The sequence below is a fragment of the Pleuronectes platessa genome, unplaced genomic scaffold (genome assembly GCF_947347685.1).
Source record: "Pleuronectes platessa unplaced genomic scaffold, fPlePla1.1 scaffold_32, whole genome shotgun sequence".
Classification (NCBI taxonomy): domain Eukaryota; kingdom Metazoa; phylum Chordata; class Actinopteri; order Pleuronectiformes; family Pleuronectidae; genus Pleuronectes; species Pleuronectes platessa.
The window spans coordinates 422,317-434,175 of record NW_026518905.1 but is presented as its reverse complement, the minus strand read 5'-3'; positions in this window follow the sequence as shown (position 1 = coordinate 434,175).

Below are 11,859 nucleotides of genomic sequence, written 5' to 3'. Positions count from 1 at the left end.
CAGGATGTGCGCCACAGGATGTGCAAGCACAGTTTTTTTATTAATTTGATTTAAATATTTTTTTTTGTAAAAATGTTTTAATATTATTTTTATTTATGTGCGCAGCAGGATGTTTGCCGCAGGATGTGCGCCCCACAGAATTTGCGCCCCACAGGATGTGCAAGCACAGTTTTTATATTAATTTGATTTAAATATTTTTTTTTGTAAAAATGTTTTAATATTATTTTTATTTATGTGCGCAGCAGGATGTGCGCCGCAGGATGTGCGCCCCACAGAATTTGCGCCCCACAGGATGTGCAAGCACAGTTTGTTTATTAATTTGATTTAAAAAAAAAAATTGTAATTTGTTTTTAATATTATTTTTATTTATGTGCGCAGCAGGATGTGCGCCGCAGGATGTGCGCTCCACAGAATTTGCGCCCCACAGGATGTGCATGGACAGTTTTTTTATTAATTTGATTAAAAAAAAAAATTGTAAATTGTTTTTAATATTATTTTTATTTATGTGCGCAGCAGGATGTGCGCTGCAGGATGTGCGCCCCACATAATTTGCGCCCCACAGGATGTGCAAGCACAGTCTTTTTATTAATTTGATTTAAATATTTTTTTTTGTAAAAATGTTTTAATATTATTTTTATTTATGTGCGCAGCAGGATGTGCGCCACAGGATGTGCAAGCACAGTTTTTTTATTAATTTGATTTAAATATTTTTTTTTGTAAAAATGTTTTAATATTATTTTTATTTATGTGCGCAGCAGGATGTGCGCCCCACAGAATTTGCGCCCCACAGGATGTGCAAGCACAGTTTTTTTATTTATTTGATTTAAATATATTTTTTTGTAAAAATGTTTTAATATTATTTTTATTCATGTGCACAGCAGGATGTGCGCTGCAGGATGTGCGCCCCACTTACATTGCGCCCCACAGGATGTGCAAGCACAGTTTTTTTATTAATTTGATTTTTAAAAAAAAATTGTAATTTGTTTTTAATATTTTTTTTATTTATGTTCGCAGCAGGATGTGCGCCACAGGATGTGCGCCCCACATAATTTGCGCCCCACAGGATGTGCAAGCACATTTTTTTATTAATTTGATTTAAATATTTTTTTTTGTAAAAATGTTTTAATATTATTTTTATTTATTTGCGCAGCAGGATGTGCGCCCCACAGAATTTGCGCCCCACAGGATGTGCAAGGACAGTTTTTTTATTAATTTGATTTTTAAAAAAAAATTGTAATTTGTTTTTAATATTATTTTTATTTATGTGCGCAGCAGGATGTGCGCCACAGGATGTGCAAGCACAGTTTTTTTATTAATTTGATTTAAATATTTTTTTTTGTAAAAATGTTTTAATATTATTTTTATTTATGTGCGCAGCAGGATGTTTGCCGCAGGATGTGCGCCCCACAGAATTTGCGCCCCACAGGATGTGCAAGCACAGTTTTTTTATTAATTTGATTTAAATATTTTTTTTTGTAAAAATGTTTTAATATTATTTTTATTTATGTGCGCAGCAGGATGTGCGCCGCAGGATGTGCGCCCCACAGAATTTGCGCCCCACAGGATGTGCAAGCACAGTTTGTTTATTAATTTGATTTAAAAAAAAAAATTGTAATTTGTTTTTAATATTATTTTTATTTATGTGCGCAGCAGGATGTGCGCCGCAGGATGTGCGCTCCACAGAATTTGCGCCCCACAGGATGTGCATGGACAGTTTTTTTATTAATTTGATTTAAAAAAAAAAATTGTAAATTGTTTTTAATATTATTTTTATTTATGTGCGCAGCAGGATGTGCGCTGCAGGATGTGCGCCCCACATAATTTGCGCCCCACAGGATGTGCAAGCACAGTTTTTTTATTAATTTGATTTAAATATTTTTTTTTGTAAAAATGTTTTAATATTATTTTTATTTATGTGCGCAGCAGGATGTGCGCCGCAGGATGTGCGCCCCACAGAATTTGCGCCCCACAGGATGTGCAAGCACAGTTTGTTTATTAATTTGATTTAAAAAAAAAAATTGTAATTTGTTTTTAATATTATTTTTATTTATGTGCGCAGCAGGATGTGCGCTGCAGGATGTGCGCCCCACATAATTTGCGCCCCACAGGATGTGCAAGCACAGTTTTTTTATTAATTTGATTTAAATATTTTTTTTTGTAAAAATGTTTTAATATTATTTTTATTTATGTGCGCAGCAGGATGTGCGCCGCAGGATGTGCGCCCCACAGAATTTGCGCCCCACAGGATGTGCAAGCACAGTTTTTTTATTAATTTGATTTAAATATTTTTTTTTGTAAAAATGTTTTAATATTATTTTTATTTATGTGCGCAGCAGGATGTGCGCCACAGGATGTGCAAGCACAGTTTTTTTATTAATTTGATTTAAATATTTTTTTTTGTAAAAATGTTTTAATATTATTTTTATTTATGTGCGCAGCAGGATGTGCGCCGCAGGATGTGCGCCCCACAGAATTTGCGCCCCACAGGATGTGCAAGCACAGTTTTTTTATTTATTTGATTTAAATATATTTTTTTGTAAAAATGTTTTAATATTATTTTTATTCATGTGCACAGCAGGATGTGCGCTGCAGGATGTGCGCCCCACTTACATTGCGCCCCACAGGATGTGCAAGCACAGTTTTTTTATTAATTTGATTTTTTAAAAAAAATTGTAATTTGTTTTTAATATTTTTTTTATTTATGTTCGCAGCAGGATGTGCGCCACAGGATGTGCGCCCCACATAATTTGCGCCCCACAGGATGTGCAAGCACATTTTTTTATTAATTTGATTTAAATATTTTTTTTTGTAAAAATGTTTTAATATTATTTTTATTTATTTGCGCAGCAGGATGTGCGCCCCACAGAATTTGCGCCCCACAGGATGTGCAAGGACAGTTTTTTTATTAATTTGATTTTTAAAAAAAAATTGTAATTTGTTTTTAATATTATTTTTATTTATGTGCGCAGCAGGATGTGCGCCACAGGATGTGCAAGCACAGTTTTTTTATTAATTTGATTTAAATATTTTTTTTTGTAAAAATGTTTTAATATTATTTTTATTTATGTGCGCAGCAGGATGTGCGCCGCAGGATGTGCGCCCCACAGAATTTGCGCCCCACAGGATGTGCAAGCACAGTTTGTTTATTAATTTGATTTAAAAAAAAAAATTGTAATTTGTTTTTAATATTATTTTTATTTATGTGCGCAGCAGGATGTGCGCCGCAGGATGTGCGCTCCACAGAATTTGCGCCCCACAGGATGTGCATGGACAGTTTTTTTATTAATTTGATTTAAAAAAAAAAATTGTAAATTGTTTTTAATATTATTTTTATTTATGTGCGCAGCAGGATGTGCGCTGCAGGATGTGCGCCCCACATAATTTGCGCCCCACAGGATGTGCAAGCACAGTTTTTTTATTAATTTGATTTAAATATTTTTTTTTGTAAAAATGTTTTAATATTATTTTTATTTATGTGCGCAGCAGGATGTGCGCCGCAGGATGTGCGCCCCACAGAATTTGCGCCCCACAGGATGTGCAAGCACAGTTTTTTTATTAATTTGATTTAAATATTTTTTTTGTTAAAATGTTTTAATATTATTTTTATTTATGTGCGCAGCAGGATGTGCGCCACAGGATGTGCGCCCCACAGAATCTGCGCCCCACAGGATGTTCAAGCACAGTTTTTTTAATAATTTGATTTAAATATTTTTTTTTGTAAAAATGTTTTAATATTATTTTTATTTATTTGCGCAGCAGGATGTGCGCCGCAGGATGTGCGCCCCACAGAATTTGCGCCCCACAGGATGTGCAAGGACAGTTTTTTTATTAATTTGATTTAAAAAAAAAAATTGTAATTTGTTTTTAATATTATTTTTATTTATGTGCGCAGCAGGATGTGCGCCGCAGCATGTGCGCCCCACAGAATTTGCGCCCCACAGGATGTGCAGGGACAGTTTTTTTATTAATTTGATTTAAAAAAAAAAATTGTAATTTGTTTTTAATATTGTTTTTATTTATGTGCGCAGCAGGATGTGCGCCGCATGATGTGCGCCCCACATAATTTGCGCCCCACAGGATGTGCAAGCACAGTTTTTTTATTAATTTGATTTAAATATTTTTTTTTGTAAAAATGTTTTAATATTATTTTTATTTATGTGCGCAGCAGGATGTTTGCCGCAGGATGTGCGCCCCACAGAATTTGCGCCCCACAGGATGTGCAAGCACAGTTTTTTTATTAATTTGATTTAAATATTTTTTTTTGTAAAAATGTTTTAATATTATTTTTATTTATGTGCGCAGCAGGATGTGCGCCGCAGGATGTGCGCCCCACAGAATTTGCGCCCCACAGGATGTGCAAGCACAGTTTGTTTATTAATTTGATTTAAAAAAAAAATTGTAATTTGTTTTTAATATTATTTTTATTTATGTGCGCAGCAGGATGTGCGCCGCAGGATGTGCGCCCCACAGAATTTGCGCCCCACAGGATGTGCAAGCACACTTTTTTTATTAATTTGATTTAAATATTTTTTTTTGTAAAAATGTTTTAATATTATTTTTATTTATGTGCGCAGCAGGATGTGCGCTGCAGGATGTGCGCCCCACATAATTTGCGCCCCACAGGATGTGCAAGCACATTTTTTTATTAATTTGATTTAAATATTTTTTTTGGTAAAAATGTTTTAATATTATTTTTATTTATTTGCGCAGCAGGATGTGCGCCGCAGGATGTGCGCCCCACAGAATTTGCGCCCCACAGGATGTGCAAGGACAGTTTTTTTATTAATTTGATTTTTAAAAAAAAATTGTAATTTGTTTTTAATATTATTTTTATTTATGTGCGCAGCAGGATGTGCGCCGCAGGATGTGCGCCCCACAGAATTTGCGCCCCACAGGATGTGCAAGCACAGTTTTTTTATTAATTTGATTTAAATATTTTTTTTTGTAAAAATGTTTTAATATTATTTTTATTTATGTGCGCAGCAGGATGTGCGCCGCAGGATGTGCGCCCCACAGAATTTGCGCCCCACAGGATGTGCAAGCACAGTTTTTTTATTTATTTGATTTAAATATATTTTTTTGTAAAAATGTTTTAATATTATTTTTATTCATGTGCACAGCAGGATGTGCGCCCCACTTACATTGCGCCCCACAGGATGTGCAAGCACAGTTTTTTTATTAATTTGATTTTTAAAAAAAAATTGTGATTTGTTTTTAATATTATTTTTATTTATGTGCGCAGCAGGATGTGCGCCGCAGGATGTGCGCCCCACAGAATTTGCGCCCCACAGGATGTGCAAGCACAGTTTGTTTATTAATTTGATTTAAAAAAAAAAAATTGTAATTTGTTTTAAATATTATTTTTATTTATGTGCGCAGCAGGATGTGCGCCGCAGGATGTGCGCCCTACAGAATTTGCGCCCCACAGGATGTGCAAGCACAGTTTTTTTATTAATTTGATTTAAATATTTTTTTTTGTAAAAATGTTTTAATATTATTTATATTTATGTACGCAGCAGGATGTGCGCCACAGGATGTGCAAGCACAGTTTTTTTATTAATTTGATTTAAATATTTTTTTTTGTAAAAATGTTTTAATATTATTTTTATTCATGTGCACAGCAGGATGTGCGCTGCAGGATGTGCGCCCCACTTACATTGCGCCCCACAGGATGTGCAAGCACAGTTTTTTTATTAATTTGATTTTTAAAAAAAAATTGTAATTTGTTTTTAATATTATTTTTATTTATGTGCGCAGCAGGATGTGCGCCACAGGATGTGCGCCCCACATAATTTGCGCCCCACAGGATGTGCAAGCACATTTTTTTATTAATTTGATTTAAATATTTTTTTTTGTAAAAATGTTTTAATATTATTTTTATTTATTTGCGCAGCAGGATGTGCGCCCCACAGAATTTGCGCCCCACAGGATGTGCAAGGACAGTTTTTTTATTAATTTGATTTTTAAAAAAAAATTGTAATTTGTTTTTAATATTATTTTTATTTATGTGCGCAGCAGGATGTGCGCAGCAGGATGTGCGCCGCAGGATGTGCTCCCCACAGAATTTGCGCCCCACAGGATGTGCATGGACAGTTTTTTTATTAATTTGATTTAAAAAAAAAAATTGTAATTTGTTTTTAATATTGTTTTTATTTATGTGCGCAGCAGGATGTGCGCCGCATGATGTGCGCCCCACATAATTTGCGCCCCACAGGATGTGCAAGCACAGTTTTTTTATTAATTTGATTTAAATATTTTTTTTTGTAAAAATGTTTTAATATTATTTTTATTTATGTGCGCAGCAGGATGTTTGCCGCAGGATGTGCGCCCCACAGAATTTGTGCCCCACAGGATGTGCAAGCACAGTTTTTTTATTAATTTGATTTTAAAAAAATTTTGTAAAAAAGTTTTAATATTATTTTTATTTATGTGCGCAGCAGGATGTGCGCCGCAGGATGTGCGCCCCACAGAATTTGCGCCCCACAGGATGTGCAAGCACAGTTTTTTTATTAATTTGATTTAAATATTTTTTTTTGTAAAAATGTTTTAATATTATTTTTATTTATGTGCGCAGCAGGATGTGCGCCACAGGATGTGCGCCCCACAGAATTTGCGCCCCACAGGATGTGCAACCACAGTTTTTTTATTAATTTGATTTAAAAAAAAAAAATTGTAATTTGTTTTTAATATTATTTTTATTTAAGTGCGCAGCAGGATGTGCGCTGCAGGACGTGCGCACCACATAATTTGCGCCCCACAGGATGTGCAAGCACATTTTTTTATTAATTTGATTTAAATATTTTTTTTTGTAAAAATGTTTTAATATTATTTTTATTTATTTGCGCAGCAGGATGTGCGCCGCAGGATGTGCGCCCCACAGAATTTGCGCCCCACAGGATGTGCAAGGACAGTTTTTTTATTAATTTGATTTTTAAAAAAAAATTGTAATTTGTTTTTAATATTATTTTTATTTATGTGCGCAGCAGGATGTGCGCCACAGGATGTGCAAGCACAGTTTTTTTATTAATTTGATTTAAATATTTTTTTTTGTAAAAATGTTTTAATATTATTTTTATTTATGTGCGCAGCAGGATGTTTGCCGCAGGATGTGCGCCCCACAGAATTTGCGCCCCACAGGATGTGCAAGGACAGTTTTTTTATTAATTTGATTTAAAAAAAAATATTGTAATTTGTTTTTAATATTATTTTTATGTATGTGCGCAGCAGGATGTGTGCCCCACAGAATTTGCGCCCCACAGGATGTGCAAGGACAGTTTTTTTATTAATTTGATTTAAATATTTTTTTTGTAAAAATGTTTTAATATTATTTTTATTCATGTGCGCAGCAGGATGTGCGCCGCAGGATGTGCGCCCCACAGAATTTGCGCCCCACAGGATGTGCAAGCACAGTTTTTTTATTAATTTGATTTAAAAAAAAAAAATTGTAAATTTTTTTTAATATTATTTTTATTTATGTGCGCAGCAGGATGTGCGCCGCAGGATGTGCGCCCCACATAATTTGATCCCCACAGGTATGTGCAAGCAAGGTTTTTTATTAGTTATATTTAAATATTTTTTTTTGTAAAAATGTTTTAATATTATTTTTATTTATGTGCGCAGCAGGATGTGTGCCGCAGGATGTGCGCCCCACAGAATTTTCGCCCCACAGGAAGTGCAAGCACAGTTTTTTTATTAGTTATATTTAAATATTTTTTTTTGTAAAAATGTTTTAATATTATTTTTATTTATGTGCGCAGCAGGATGTGCGCCGCAGGATGTGCGCCCCACAGAATTTGCGCCCCACAGGATGTGCAAGCACAGTTTTTTTATTAATTTGCTATAAATATTTTTTTTTGTAAAAATGTTTTAATATTATTTTTATTCATGTGCACAGCAGGATGTGCGCTGCAGGATGTGCGCCCCACATAATTTGCGCCCCACAGGATGTGCAAGCACAGTTTTTTCATTAATTTGATTTTTAAAAAAAAATTGTAATTTGTTTTTAATATTATTTTTATTTATGCGCGCAGCAGGATGTGCGCCGCAGGATGTGCCCCCCACAGAATTTGCGCCCCACAGGATGTGCATGGACAGTTTTTTTATTAATTTGATTTTAAAAAAAAAATTGTAATTTGTTTTTAATATTATTTTTATTTATGTGCGCAGCAGGATGTGCGCTGCAGGATGTGCGCCCCACATAATTTGCGCCCCACAGGATGTTCAAGCACATTTTTTTATTAATTTGATTTAAATATTTTTTTTTGTAAAAATGTTTTAATATTATTTTTATTAATGTGCGCAGCAGGATGTTTGCCGCAGGATGTGCGCCCCACAGAATTTGCGCCCCACAGGATGTGCAAGCACAGTTTTTTTATTAATTTGATTTAAATATTTTTTTTTGTAAAAATGTTTTAATATTATTTTTATTTATGTGCGCAGCAGGATGTGCGCCGCAGGATGTGCGCCCCACAGAATTTGCGCCCCACAGGATGTGCAAGCACAGTTTTTTTATTAATTTGATTTTAAAAAAAAAAATTGTAATTTGTTTTTAATATTATTTTTATTTATGTGCGCAGCAGGATGTGCGCCGCAGGATGTGCGCCCCACAGAATTTGCAGCCCACAGGATGTGCATGGACAGTTTTTTTATTAATTTGATTTAAATATTTTTTTTTGTAAAAATGTTTTAATATTATTTTTATTTATGTGCGCAGCAGGATGTGCGCCGCAGGATGTGCGCCCCACAGAATTTGCGCCCCACAGGATGTGCAAGCACAGTTTGTTTATTAATTTGATTTAAAAAAAAAAAATTGTAATTTGTTTTTAATATTATTTTTATTTATGTGCGCAGCAGGATGTGCGCCGCAGGATGTGCGCCCTACAGAATTTGCGCCCCACAGGATGTGCAAGCACAGTTTTTTTATTAATTTGATTTAAATATTTTTTTTTGTAAAAATGTTTTAATATTATTTTTATTTATGTACGCAGCAGGATGTGCGCCACAGGATGTGCAAGCACAGTTTTTTTATTAATTTGATTTTTAAAAAAAAATTGTAATTTGTTTTTAATATTATTTTTATTTATGTGCGCAGCAGGATGTGCGCCACAGGATGTGCGCCCCACATAATTTGCGCCCCACAGGATGTGCAAGCACATTTTTTTATTAATTTGATTTAAATATTTTTTTTTGTAAAAATGTTTTAATATTATTTTTATTTATTTGCGCAGCAGGATGTGCGCCCCACAGAATTTGCGCCCCACAGGATGTGCAAGGACAGTTTTTTTATTAATTTGATTTTTAAAAAAAAATTGTAATTTGTTTTTAATATTATTTTTATTTATGTGCGCAGCAGGATGTGCGCAGCAGGATGTGCGCCGCAGGATGTGCGCCCCACAGAATTTGCGCCCCACAGGATGTGCATGGACAGTTTTTTTATTAATTTGATTTAAAAAAAAAAATTGTAATTTGTTTTTAATATTGTTTTTATTTATGTGCGCAGCAGGATGTTTGCCGCAGGATGTGCGCCCCACAGAATTTGCGCCCCACAGGATGTGCAAGCACAGTTTTTTTATTAATTTGATTTAAATATTTTTTTTTGTAAAAATGTTTTAATATTATTTTTATTTATGTGCGCAGCAGGATGTGCGCCGCAGGATGTGCGCCCCACAGAATTTGCGCCCCACAGGATGTGCAAGCACAGTTTGTTTATTAATTTGATTTAAATATTTTTTTTTGTAAAAATGTTTTATTTTATTTTTATTCATGTGCGCAGCAGGATGTGCGCCGCAGGATGTGCGCCCCACAGAATTTGCGCCCCACAGGATGTGCAAGGACAGTTTTTTTATTAATTTGATTTAAAAAAAAAAATTGTAATTTGTTTTTAATATTATTTTTATTTATGTGCGCAGCAGGATGTGCGCCGCAGGATGTGCGCTCCACAGAATTTGCGCCCCACAGGATGTGCAAGGACAGTTTTTTTATTAATTTGATTTAAAAAAAAAAAAATGTAATTTGTTTTTAATATTATTTTTATTTATTTGCGCAGCAGGATGTGCGCTGCAGGATGTGCGCCCCACAGAATTTGTGCCCCACAGGATGTGCAAGCACAGTTTTTTTATTAATTTGATTTTAAAAAAATTTTGTAAAAAAGTTTTAATATTATTTTTATTTATGTGCGCAGCAGGATGTGCGCCGCAGGATGTGCGCCCCACAGAATTTGCGCCCCACAGGATGTGCAACCACAGTTTTTTTATTAATTTGATTTAAAAAAAAAAAATTGTAATTTGTTTTTAATATTATTTTTATTTAAGTGCGCAGCAGGATGTGCGCTGCAGGACGTGCGCACCACATAATTTGCGCCCCACAGGATGTGCAAGCACATTTTTTTATTAATTTGATTTAAATATTTTTTTTTGTAAAAATGTTTTAATATTATTTTTATTTATTTGTGCAGCAGGATGTGCGCCGCAGGATGTGCGCCCCACAGAATTTGCGCCCCACAGGATGTGCAAGGACAGTTTTTTTATTAATTTGATTTTTAAAAAAAAATTGTAATTTGTTTTTAATATTATTTTTATTTATGTGCGCAGCAGGATGTGCGCCACAGGATGTGCAAGCACAGTTTTTTTATTAATTTGATTTAAATATTTTTTTTTGTAAAAATGTTTTAATATTATTTTTATTTATGTGCGCAGCAGGATGTTTGCCGCAGGATGTGCGCCCCACAGAATTTGCGCCCCACAGGATGTGCAAGGACAGTTTTTTTATTAATTTGATTTAAAAAAAAATATTGTAATTTGTTTTTAATATTATTTTTATGTATGTGCGCAGCAGGATGTGTGCCCCACAGAATTTGCGCCCCACAGGATGTGCAAGGACAGTTTTTTTATTAATTTGATTTAAATATTTTTTTTGTAAAAATGTTTTAATATTATTTTTATTCATGTGCGCAGCAGGATGTGCGCCGCAGGATGTGCGCCCCACAGAATTTGCGCCCCACAGGATGTGCAAGCACAGTTTTTTTATTAATTTGATTTAAAAAAAAAAAATTGTAAATTTTTTTTAATATTATTTTTATTTATGTGCGCCGCAGGATGTGCGCCCCACATAATTTGATCCCCACAGGTATGTGCAAGCAAGGTTTTTTATTAGTTATATTTAAATATTTTTTTTTGTAAAAATGTTTTAATATTATTTTTATTTATGTGCGCAGCAGGATGTGTGCCGCAGGATGTGCGCCCCACAGAATTTTCGCCCCACAGGAAGTGCAAGCACAGTTTTTTTATTAATTTGATTTAAATATTTTTTTTTGTAAAAATGTTTTAATATTATTTTTATTTATGTGCGCAGCAGGATGTGCGCCGCAGGATGTGCGCCCCACAGAATTTGCGCCCCACAGGATGTGCAAGCACAGTTTTTTTATTAATTTGCTATAAATATTTTTTTTTGTAAAAATGTTTTAATATTATTTTTATTCATGTGCGCAGCAGGATGTGCGCTGCAGGATGTGCGCCCCACATAATTTGCGCCCCACAGGATGTGCAAGCACAGTTTTTTCATTAATTTGATTTTTAAAAAAAAATTGTAATTTGTTTTTAATATTATTTTTATTTATGCGCGCAGCAGGATGTGCGCCGCAGGATGTGCCCCCCACAGAATTTGCGCCCCACAGGATGTGCATGGACAGTTTTTTTATTAATTTGATTTTAAAAAAAAAATTGTAATTTGTTTTTAATATTATTTTTATTTATGTGCGCAGCAGGATGTGCGCTGCAGGATGTGCGCCCCACATAATTTGCGCCCCACAGGATGTTCAAGCACATTTTTTTATTAATTTGATTTAAATATTTTTTTTTGTAA